This window comes from Rhinolophus hipposideros (genome assembly GCF_964194185.1).
Source record: "Rhinolophus hipposideros genome assembly, chromosome: 5".
NCBI classification, from domain to species: Eukaryota; Metazoa; Chordata; class Mammalia; order Chiroptera; family Rhinolophidae; genus Rhinolophus; species Rhinolophus hipposideros.
Window position 1 is genome coordinate 70,967,897 of NC_138051.1, and position 12,065 is coordinate 70,979,961.

The 12,065-nt window shown below is 44.9% G+C and overlaps 1 protein-coding gene across 1 annotated transcript in view; it reads right to left on the reverse strand.

The window, feature by feature from the left end:
• ESR2 (estrogen receptor 2) overlaps nt 1-12,065 on the reverse strand; it is a 63,439-nt gene that overhangs the window by 46,259 nt on the left and 5,115 nt on the right. Inside the window, exons 2-3 of the mRNA XM_081049463.1 lie at nt 8,494-8,791; nt 898-1,208 (exon numbers count right to left, since the gene is read on the reverse strand). The gene's annotated coding sequence lies outside the window, so the exon portion shown is untranslated. The remainder of the gene's footprint in view (nt 1-897; nt 1,209-8,493; nt 8,792-12,065) is intronic.

Below are 12,065 nucleotides of genomic sequence, written 5' to 3' on the forward strand. Positions count from 1 at the left end.
TTACTTTTTACAATACTCACAGTGCAAACCTTTCTTCTCACATGTTCACTTTTTAAACAACAAACATCCTTCTCCCCACACAAAGGATATTGGCCACTATGAGTTTAAAAACTTGTAACAAAAGTAAAAATTCCTAATGGAATGGCCATGTAAATACTAAAAATCTATCAACATAAGACAAATACTTTCTGCCAAAGAGTTGTGTGCCACAAGAAAGCACAAAGTTGCTTTTTAAAAAGCTGGTACAATTGAGTCAACCTTATTTTCCTAAATAGAAATCCATTCAAATCCAAAATCTTGGTTGTCACAAAATTAATATTCCCTTGACTTAATTTTATACTTCCAATATGAATTAGGCACGAAGAGTAACACAAAAGTTTAGGAAACAACAGTTGGTTTCCTCTTCAGCAACTGAAACAATACCGAACTTAATCTCACTCAATCCACCCAGGATAAGTCAACCTGCTTTCTGATGTGACAAAAGAACGCCAATGAATACATTTTAAAACACTGGTCACTGACCTGTCTTGTACATGTACATATTCCCAGGCTCACAAAACTCAAGCATGAAGCTCGTGATCAACTTTCCCTCTGTCAACGTTTCACCCACTGTCGAGAAATCCATAGAGAAGACCTAGACGAGTATTTTCTTTTATAAAGACATGTATATTAGCACATTCAACCTCGAGCTTACAGGCACAAGCTCATTAAATAAGTTAACTTGCCGGCGTCTTGAATAAACATATTTGGAACACAAAATGTTTCAGTAGTTTTCAAGACGGATTTTTTTTATGGGGGGGGGGGGGTCTTTTAGTCTCGATATTACTGGTTTCCCACGCAGGATTTCAAAGAGAAAATCAGACAATTAAATCACACCTTGAGCGAAGGGGCACTTACCTTACCCGCAGAGCCATCTCTAAAAATGCGGGCGCGTGCTTTTCCCGGAGTTCTGTTCCCCGCAACCCGCTGGCGGCCCCCAGCTGCAGACAGCGTGCGCACCTCGCGCGGCAGACCCCGAAGCCAGCCTTCACCCGCAGCTCTGGATGTCTGTCACGCACAGCCCAAGAGGGTCCCTTTCCCGCTGAGCTCCCACCGCCTCCTCTCCACCCTTTAAGTTTCCAGAGGTGGTTCTCGCAGCCTGGGCTCTTCCAGCATCCTCGTAGCAGGAGCGAGGGAGCGAATGTCAAAAAGTCCAGTAGCCCAAGACACTGCAAAGATTACGAACGACTTAACCAGGAGCCTCTTCTCTCTTTTAAAGACGGGGGGGGGGGGGGGGGGGGAAGGGGGGAGGAGGCCGGCGAAAATCCAAGAGCCCACGTGACCACCGAGCGGGCAGCCAGGCGATCTCAGCTGGGAGATCTCAGGAGGACGCGAACTCCCCCTGACTGGAGATCCAGCTCACCTGGGAGAAGGGGGAAGCCCCAGGGCAGTGCTGTCCGAACGCCTCACACTCACCACTCACCTGCAGGGGCAGCGAAGCACAGAAGCCTCGCCTCGCCCTGCCTCGCATTTAGGAGGTCTGGGGCGGGGCCTGAGAATGTGCATTTCTCACCGGGTCCGGGTCCGGGGTGATGCTGAAATAGATGTGGTCAGGGGACCACACTTTGAGGATCAAGTCCCTGACCCACGTGGGCCTGAGAGGGGTTGGATGCTTCAGTGTCATTAAACCTGAAGGCTGACTATAGGAATCTAGTGAAACTAGAGAGGCCTTGGGTTTGCCCAATCCCCAGGAGCAAGGGCAGCTGTGTATCGAAGGAAAGGAAAAGCCATACGGCCACGGTACACAGGTGGAGGCTGTGGGTTCGCAGCTCTCAGGGTCTGGCTGGAAAGGCTTTTCGCGTTTGAGCCAAGATCCCAGGAACCTCCCCAAACTCCTATTGTAAGGAAGTAAGGAAGCACGAGTGTGTGTGGGGGGGGGGAATCCGTTTCTCTTCTGCCGTGGCGCCCCTAATGCTCTGGCTGCGCCTTCGTCAAGCTCATTATGCAGGCGAGTGTCCTCTGGTGGCAGCTCCAGGCCCCCAGCTCTGCGGGATCCCCAACCTCTCCTCACTCTCTCCTCAGTAGACCACGATGTTGAAGACTAGAACTATAGGATAGTTACTAAGAAGCAACTGGCCTTACTTAGGGCAGCCACTGATAGCGAAAATCGAAAGGAAAGTAGCAGATGTCCCACAAGCCATTGTGAGACCCTAGTGCCACATTTGTGCCTAATTAATCAAACTATCCAAACATATGGCATAAGGGACATGGTTCTTGATCCGTTTGTGACTCCAGGGCTCTGATAGAGGAAGACCAAAGGGGCACTTTAAGGGAAACTTTTACAGTGCTAGCCTCAAGTGTTTGGGATTTAGCCAAAAATAACCTAGAGGGACTCTATTGAACTCTTGGGTTTATAAGAGTGAGGTCCACAGATGATGGAGACAGGCTCCAAGTATGGAAAGCCACCTACTTTTATAAATAGTGGTTATCAAAAATCTCTACTCTGCCCCTGTCCAATTTTCATTAAAGCCAGGACTCCTGGATTGTCTTTAAGTAGTACAGCAGTTTCCTGATCTTTGAAGCAGAGAAGTTAGCTTGGACAGGAGGATGTGTTAGCTGACCCGACCCACCCCGTGAAGGACTGTAGAGAACAAGATAACAAGATACTTTTCTTTGCCAATTTTGGCTTCCCTGTTCCCTCTCTTGAGTGTCTCTCCAGGTACCCAGTATCCATGTATTCCTTCCTTCTTTCCACCTTAAAGAGAAAATCTTAAATGATGGTTAAAAAGATTAGTTCTGTTTGGTAGTACTTCCTTGTTAACAAGATACCTCTGGAGTGAAAATTATTATGAAGGAATTTCAGTCCTGAGCTAATAGGCAGACACAGGTGATGTGAGGGTGAAGAAAGCTGACGTCTATCGAGTATCTATGAGTGCCAGAGAGTGTGCTAAGTGCTTGCACAGCATCTCATTTGATCCTCATGCCAGTTCTGCAAACTAGGTAATATTGACTTTACTTTTCAGATGAGGAAACTGAGGCTCACAGAGCTTATACTGTGTTTCCCTGAAAATAAGACCTAGCCGGACAATCAGCTCTAATGCGTCTTTTGGAGCAAAAATTAATATAAGACCCAGTCTTATTTTACTATAATGTAAGACCGGGTCTTTAATATAATATAACATAATATACCAGGTCTTATACTAATTTTTGCTCAAAAAGACGCATTAGAGCTGATTGTCCAGCCTGATCTCATTTTCGGGGACACAGGGTATCAGGTACCGGAAGCCACACAAATAAAAGAACCCAGTAACAACAATGCTTTTGTAGGTAGCTACCACTTATTGGGCATTTAGCCATGCTCTGCTTTACGTATCATCTCATTGTATACACAAGCCTATGAGAGAGATTCTATTATTAATTATCGCAATTTTACAGTGGCTGAGGACTTGAACCCAGGCCAGAGCCCAAGACTCTGATTTTTCCATACCGTGACTGCGATTAATTGGAAATGAAGATGGCTTGAATGACAGGACACTATGAGGTGTGATCAAACAAAACAGTGAATTTTAAATTTAAAAAATTATTACAGTAAAAGACACATTGCCATTACTCCCCCTCATCATATTCCCCCTCGCTTCAAACACACTTGTCCCATTGTTCTTGCCACTTTGTGAAGCAGTTCTGGAAGTCCTCTTTCGTGAGTGTCTTTAGTTGCACTGTCGTGGCTGCCTTGATGTCCTGAATCATTTTGAGTTTGGGAAGAGCCAGAAGTCACTCAGTGCCAGATCCAGTGAATAAGGTGGGTGAGGACACACCGTAATGTTTTTATTCCATAGAAGTTGCTGTGTACGAGAAGCGATGTGTGACATGGAGCATTGTCATGACGGAAGGTGATTTACAGCACACTTTAAAACACACCTTCTGCCAACCGTAGCTCACACCCGACTGACTGCACTGAACAAGCTGAAACTGGTCACACGCTGTTACTAAGGTTCAACTCACTGCTTCCAGTATTGAAAATCCTTGCCTTCCTGTTGGATGGGACTTGGCAGCAGCAGTCACTATATTTGTTGGTCACAATGGTAAGGCTCTGTGTCACACATCTGGTACTGAAATTTCTGTTAAATAAAAACATTATGATGTGTCCTTATCCACCTTATTCACCAGATCTGGCACTGTGAAACCTCTGGCTCTTCCCTAAAGTCAAAATGACCATGAGAGGTCACTGTTTTGAATCGATTCAGGACATCGAGGCAGCCACGACAGCGCAACTAAAGACACTCATGGAAGAGGACTTCCAGAACTGCTTCAGAAAGTGGCAAGAATGATGGGATAATTGCGTTTGAAGCAAGGGGGAGTATCCTGAGGGGTATTAATGGCAATGTGTCTTTTACTGTAATCATTTTTTTTTTTAATTTAAACATTCACCATAGTTTATCACACCTGGTATATCTCTTACAAGAAAAGCTTCTGCTCAACCCTGGAACTACAGCTCCATGTTTGCTGCAATGCTTCCTTCAGAAGGTGTTCTGAAGGTGTTCACTCACAGGAACAGTATGTTCTTTTTAAAGACCCTCAAACACCCACAGAAGCTGTTTGTTACAGAAAGAAACCTCACTGCAGGAAATATTAAGCAAAGAGAATGAGTGGGACTGCATAGATTTCCTTCTGACTCACCCTGTGGATTGAGAAAGATAATGGTACTTTATGGATAGAACCTTTGCCTATTTAATGCAGTCAGTGAGTAGGGTGATTATTCCAACTCTACCTGAACCATGACCAAAACTAAGAAGGGATTCTTAAGACAGTTAATACCAATGGCGAGCCCCAAAGCACCCTGAAATCTTGTGTTGAGAACGTGCCTCTGCTCAGCAGGGTCCCCATCTCATTTCTACCTCACCCATAACTTGCCTAAGAAAGCACCCACGTGGTATGACATTGAAAGGCCTGCCTCTTCCCAAATTACCCTACAATAGGACTGAAGTCCTCATCACCCAGTCATCCTTTGGAGTTAAATCATAGACTGTTAAAATTCAATCATATTATATATGATGAGTAATAATTTACTAGCATTTATGATTACACTAATGAGAGCTTGCAAGATGAGCTAAATGTCACCTGGGAAAGCAAAGTAGGTCAGCACAGGACAGCTGTGTTTTACTGGAGGAGGTAGGAAAGCCTCTCTCCATAAGGGTGCACCTTCCCACCTTCTCATCCTATCCATTTTCTTTCTAGTAAAGTCTTACCCATCCCAAAGATGAGAGCCTGAGTACAGTGAAGACCAGGACAGCCCAGCAGGACACACACACTGCCTCCCCACAGCTCCCATCCTGATTGCGTAGTGCATGTCTAGCATCCCCATGGTTGCACAGTGCCCATAACACCCACCTAATATAACCCAGACATCCAACAAATACCTGCTGAAGGCTTCAACTTGGAGAGATCAGAGGGAGGGGCTGGGGAATTTTCTATAATAAAGGAACTACACAGAGGCAAAACAAACAAAACCCTGTAGAAAACAAGGAAGCAAAAGCTGACGTGGACAAGTGGAGGGGAGAGAGGATTCCTGCAAATGGCTAGGAAGAGCGTTATGCCATAGAATGGCTTTGGGTTGACACTCTTTCTCTTCTGAACCTGAGGACAAGTGGGAGGGTCTGGGTCCTGGGATGCTCTTACCTGCTTCTGCCTGGTAACAGCATCAGGCTTGTTCTTCATATTATGGGGGCATTGATTCGTTTGTTTTAAGAAAATCTGAGAGACAAAAGCCTAAACTTATGGAATTAGTAAAAGAGAAGGAAAAGACTTGCTGAATCTGCAATGACACCTTTATTTGGTGGCAATGAATGGGAAAGATTAGGTTACTAATGCGATATACTAGAGGTTATTTCAGCTGCTCATAAATCAGGGTTTGTAAAATAGGATTTGATATTTGAAAGTTGAATTTGGGTAGAGCTCTTCAGGATCATGTTTTTTGTAATAAAATAAAAATGAACCTACTATTTACGCATCTTTCCAGCCCAGGCACTACATTAGGCAAGCTTGCATAGGTTGGTTCATTTTAATTTTCTTTAATCCTCAGAACTTCCCTATGGCTGTCCTGACATTACAGGTGGGGAAACTGAGGCTCAGATTGATGACGTTTCTTTTGTAAGGACACCCATGTGCATGTGGCAGAGTGGAAGTTCCAACCTAATGTTGTCTACCCACCTGCTATTTTCTTGCTTTCCCCACTGTTAACCCTATTGTGCTTTTTTATTTGTTATGTAAACTGAGGCATGCTTGTCCTGTCCCCAGATACTACTGAATGAAATTTTGTGAAGTTCTAGTCTAGAACCACCTATGCGCATATTTCTATAACTCTATTCTTTACTGACATGTGTTTTACTAGAGCCCTTAGTAAGGTGACCAAGGACATAAGCAGCAAGGTAAACCTAACCTGATACCTGGGTGTCCAGACCACAGGACAAGGTTACTCTGACCTGCAGCTGAAATGAAGCACCTGGCAGCCAGCATGTGCAGGCAGCTCCTTAAAAGTCACCCTCATTTGTCTCAGTCTTGGTCTTTGACATTTGCAAACATACAGGTAAAGTAACTTTTTGTCCTAACATTCCTTGAAGGTACTAAAATTCTACATAAATCTCTTTCATACCTTTAGTTTCTAATTTTCTACCCATTTTAAACCAAACATGAAGAATCTATGTTCCTGTCCTCAGACCCAACTCCGATAGAAGCAATTCTCTCTTGAACTAGAAAAGAAACTAGCCCCTGGAGGTCATGATCGTGAATGTGAACACCCCGTTGAGAAAGAAAATGTTAAAGAACTGTTAGAAATGGTGGCAAATTGTAATATGCCATTTCACAAATGACTTAAATGTAATTCTGGAAACGCAGTTTCCTTACCCCTTCTGGCACAGAATCTGATAATATTAATAACAGATCAGACAGCGTAATATTCCCAGAAATGAGGTCAAAAAGGAGACACAATGTAGGCAGAGATGACTTAAGAGGCCACAGATTCTAATAATACTGTCTGATTCCACAGTTTAGAATTCAATTGACTAAAGTTTTTTCTACTTGTAAATGTATCTGACATTTTCAAGTTCTTCCTTCACATCATGGAAAGTTACTAGAAATGTCTCATATTGTCCTTTAGACCCACACTAACTAACATGCCAGTGATGCACATGGCATTAATGGCTCTTATACAAATACAGAGCCCATCTTTTGTGCACAGAGAAAAGGCGCTTCTTTCACGTATGTTATTACTCAATCTGAGCCTAACCAGAGAAAGGAATGGTCTTCTCCATTATTTAGTCCATTCCTTTGCTGGGAATTACAGCTAGGAAATTAACTACTCCAAGTAGTTCATACAGCTTCAGAGGGCTCACCAATGATGGTGATGTCCAATGTACTAGGCTCCTGGCATTCTCCTCTTTTTACTCTTCTTTTTACATCTCCACATTTTTTTTCCTATATGTCCAGACAGTTTTGCTCACCAATCGCTCCTTCATGATTCCTTGCTAAGAGAACTGCCACTCTAGGATAACATTGGCTTTTACAGTTAGAACACTTACGTAGTCATGTCATGATTCATTTTTATACCAATTCTGTGATGATTTCATCTCCATTTTACAGTTAAGGAAACTTAAGAGAGCTCTTCAGATTTACACTAGGAGGAACCCAGGTCAGGTCATCTGACTCACTATGTAGAGCCATACTAGCCTCCCCAAAGGAGACTGATTTCCTGTGTTCCTGGGGAGCACTGGGGTCCCTAAGTGTTTGTCGTGTTGCCACTGATAGTATCTGTAGGTTTGTGTCAGCCTGACCCCATCCCTCCTGCTACTTTTCTCACCCTACCTCAGGCTAAAATATCATTCAAGAGAGAAAATTATTGACTTCTTTAGTTATTTTCACCTTAAAATTATTCTGACACGTGACATTACATTTGCTCTTTCATAAAATACTCTTCTTTGAGAATGCTTCTTGCCCTCATGCATTTATCTCCTTGTGAGAATGCCTCCGTAACGCTGGAAAACAATATGCTTTCAGTTCCTACCTCAGACACAATATGAAGGTGTTCACTCTCAGACGATGAGGAGGAGATGCCTACCATTCATTCAGCAATTGCTTATAAACCCTTTATCTGCACTGTTCCATCGAATCCTCAAAACAATCTCACGGGGTACTATTTATGTTCCCATTTAACAAATGTGAAGACTAAGGCTCAGAAAGTTTAAGTGACACCCTACATCGCACAGTAGCAAAAGGTTCAATCCAGATCTGTTTCACTCTAAAGCCCATTCTCTCTGAACTATTGGTCTCCCGCAGGCTTTATATTCTGAGCAGAGAAGACAAATGCCTAAGAAATGATCTACAATGCCCGTCACAAATGACAAGTGACAAATGAGCGGTGGAGATGGGGAGGTTTGTGGACATTCAGAGGACGAGAAGTCGCTTCCCTGCCGGTTTAGGTTCCTCTTAGAAAGAGATTTACAGTAAGATAGAGCTCCTTACCTGTGCTGATCTCTCCTGGAATCTCCTGTGAGTGCTACACGTGCCCAGGCCCAGCTTTGTATCCTTCCCTCAGAATCCTTCATTATTCCACTCTGTGGCTTCTGGAAGCTGCACTCGGGGCACAGGGCTTCTACAGATAGGATGGAGAATACGAAGGCACCAGAGCAGGCAGGCCCAAAGAGCCCACAGCAGGATGGAGTTCAGGCTTGAAGTCCGTGGAGCCTCGGTTGGGTTTTTCAGGCCAACCACTTACCAGCTGTATGCCCTCAAACACTTTCCTGGCCTCTTTGATCTTCCTCTGCAGAAGGGAAAAAGCATAAGAATCTAATTCATACGATGACTGTGAGGATGAAAAGAAAGGATGAGTTGTAACATGCCTGACACCTGGTAAATTCTCAATAAATGGTAGCTTTAAAACAACCCAGAGGTCCTTGGAACAGAAAGCTTCACAGGTGTAGGGAAGACTTGGCCTAGGAGAGGGCAAGGATCAGGTTTCCTAGTTAGAGATATTTGGGCTCTGAGGGTAGAGGAGGTAGTAGGGAAGTTAAAGGCCTTGCCTGGAGTTACCCCTAGAAGTCTATATACGTATTTTCAAGCAGGCTCAATTATTAAGGGAGTCAGAGAAAGACCCACTGACATATGGCCCAACTGTAAGACTAATTTAGAGTAGTGTTTGCCCACATTCCTTGATGAGTCACCTGGGTGACTCTTAAAATACAGATTCCCAGGCCTCTCCTCCCAACAGGCTCTGAGCCAGGAGCTCTGGGGCAGGTCCTGGAAATGTGGATTTTCCACAAGACACTGGGTGATTTTATGATCATAGAAGCTTGGGAAACATTGCTTTAAGGGATTCAAAGTGCTTATGTGTCCACTATACGATCGAATCTGCAAAATGGATTGTCATGCGGGGCGGCCTGTGGGGTCTCTGCTTTCGCTCCCCACATAAGAACGCAGGACATGGTGAAGCCAAAAAGGAACACCCACGGAGCCGTAGGTAGGGGAGTCAAACCAATATATTCTCACTGGCGGCATTCGCCTCTCTGCAATCCGCTCTTGCTAGCCCCCAATCTCTCTGCTAGCGTAGCCACAGCAGTTATATTAGTGGCCAATGGCTTACCGGTTACAGCTGACGGCCAACTAGCCACAGCTGATGGCCATCTGATCACAGTTAATGGCCATTTACTACCCGAGCCAGCACCTTTCTATGTGAGGCCGAGAGCCTGGAAACTGCTTTTTGGGGCTTTGTCCCCACACTCCAACCCTACAGGGTCTCACCTCACAATCTACGCAACAAGCGTATTCCGCGAGGGTCCCTGTGCGAGGAGCCTAGATGTGAATGCAATATCTCAGACACAGCCAGGCTCTCTGAGCACAGCCAGGGATTCTCAGGGCACCACCAGTACTTCTGGGCACACCCAGACTTCCTGGGCTTCTTAGGGTACCACCAGTCTCCCCGGACACAGCCAGGGTTTCTCAGGGCACTGCCACTCTCTCTAGACACAGCCAGACTTCCTGGACTCAGCCAGGGCTTCGCAGGGCACTGCCACTCTCCCTGGACACAGCCAGGGCTTCGCAGGGCACTGCCACTCTCCCTGGACTCAGCCAGGGCCTCTCAGGGCACTGCCATTCTCTCTGGGCCTCTCGGGGTACTGTGCTGGACCAACAGCGGCTCACATCAAGGTGCTTACATATTATCAATGGCGGCCAGTCAAGACACAAAAGCAAACATCCGCCAGTCCCACTATATGGTGGTATGTTCCCAAACAGTCAAGCGGTCCATTAAATTAGGGATGAAAGGCAATTCCCCACAATCCATAGTCATTCGCCAGGGCTGTCCTGGGGGTGAGGGATGACCTTGACCTCACCCTCATCTCCCAAGGAGGACTCAGCAAGCGTTTCCTCCTGGGACAAGTCCCGCATCCAGGCTGCGTCAGCAAGCACTTCCCAACCCACAGGGCCGCAACAACCTTCGCTTTCTCCGGCCTCTGCTGGTTGGAACCATCCACATCTTCCCACCCCTCCACGGGGATCGAGCTCTCCGGCAGCTGCTCCTCCTGGTCTTCCTCAGACTGAGCTTTCATACGCACAAACTGCTCCACCGCACTTTGGAGAGCTTTGGCCAGCACCGTATCCTGCTGACTACGCCATGTGTCGTGCCGGGTGGCCTGCGGGGTCTCTGGTCCCGCTCCCCACATAAGAACGCAGGACATGGTGAAGCCAAAAAGGAACACCCACGGAGCCGTAGGTAGGGGAGTCAAACCAATATATTCTCACTGGCGGCATTCGCCTCTCTGCAATCCACTCTTGCTAGCCCCCAATCTCTCTGCTAGCGTAGCCACAGCAGTTATATTAGTGGCCAATGGCTTACCGGTTACAGCTGACGGCCAACTAGCCACAGCTGATGGCCATCTGATCACAGTTAATGGCCATTTACTAACCGAGCCAGCACCTTTCTATGTGAGGCCGAGAGCCTGGAAACTGCTTTTTGGGGCTTTGTCCCCACATGGATGACTTATCATTCCCATTTTACAGAGAAGGTAACTATGGCCCAATAAGGCTCCGCAATGGCTCAGGAGAGCTGTTAAATATCCAAGGAATTTGCAATTCAGTTAAATCAGCTGTAGCTTAAAATTGGCCGCTGTGAGTAGTTCCACTACAGATTTCTGTAGGCCAGAGAGGAGCTCAGGGGTGCTCAGGTCTGTTTCCTTCAGAACAGCCCAGGACGTGCATTGACATGAACACTTCCTGGCTGTTCTTTGGTTTTTGGTGCATGGCTCACTTTGAATATTGTCTTTTCTCTAGGGAAAGAAAAGACACTACATGACACTACATAGCAAGCAGGACTTTTTTAAAGAGCTGGTTTACCAGCACACCACTGAGCAAAGGTAGTTAATTAGTCTTGCTGTTAGTGTCTGAGTTAACCTGTAGCCGCACTCCTAATCCAGGTGCTTTCTCCTCCTGCAATTAACTTCCTTCATCATCCCTAAAACCTTCAGTCCTGGATTAATTATTAAGGGCTCAAACTCTGTAAAGGACCACCTGCTCCTTTTGGTTCAGATTTCCTAGTTAGAGCGAATCTAAATATTTGCTTTACACAACAGGTTCATGTCTCCCTCTAATGGATGGGAAAGAATAAGACAAGTCAGATTTCAATTTGTTGTTAAAAAGTCAGGCTTTGTATGATTTATATTATGTGTGATGTGTATAACATGTGTTGAGACAATATATAGTAGCTTATTTGGCTAATTTCCAAGAGCAGCACAAAAATGTTCTTTTGTTTTCACTCATTCAATATTTCATTCATTCAATATTTATTATTTACTTTACTGTGTGCCAGATGATAAGGTATAAAGATATGAATAACACCATGCAATGGCCAAAAGAAAAAAAAAAGAGAACTGAATTTATATTGTGATAGAACGATTGCCAAGACATACTAAGATATATTTATATTCTGATTTAGGAGTATAAGATGATATAATATGCTACCATTTGTTTATAAAGGGAGAAGAAAGAATACATACACACAAAATATTTTCAGAAAGATACACAAAAAAACTATTAACATTAGT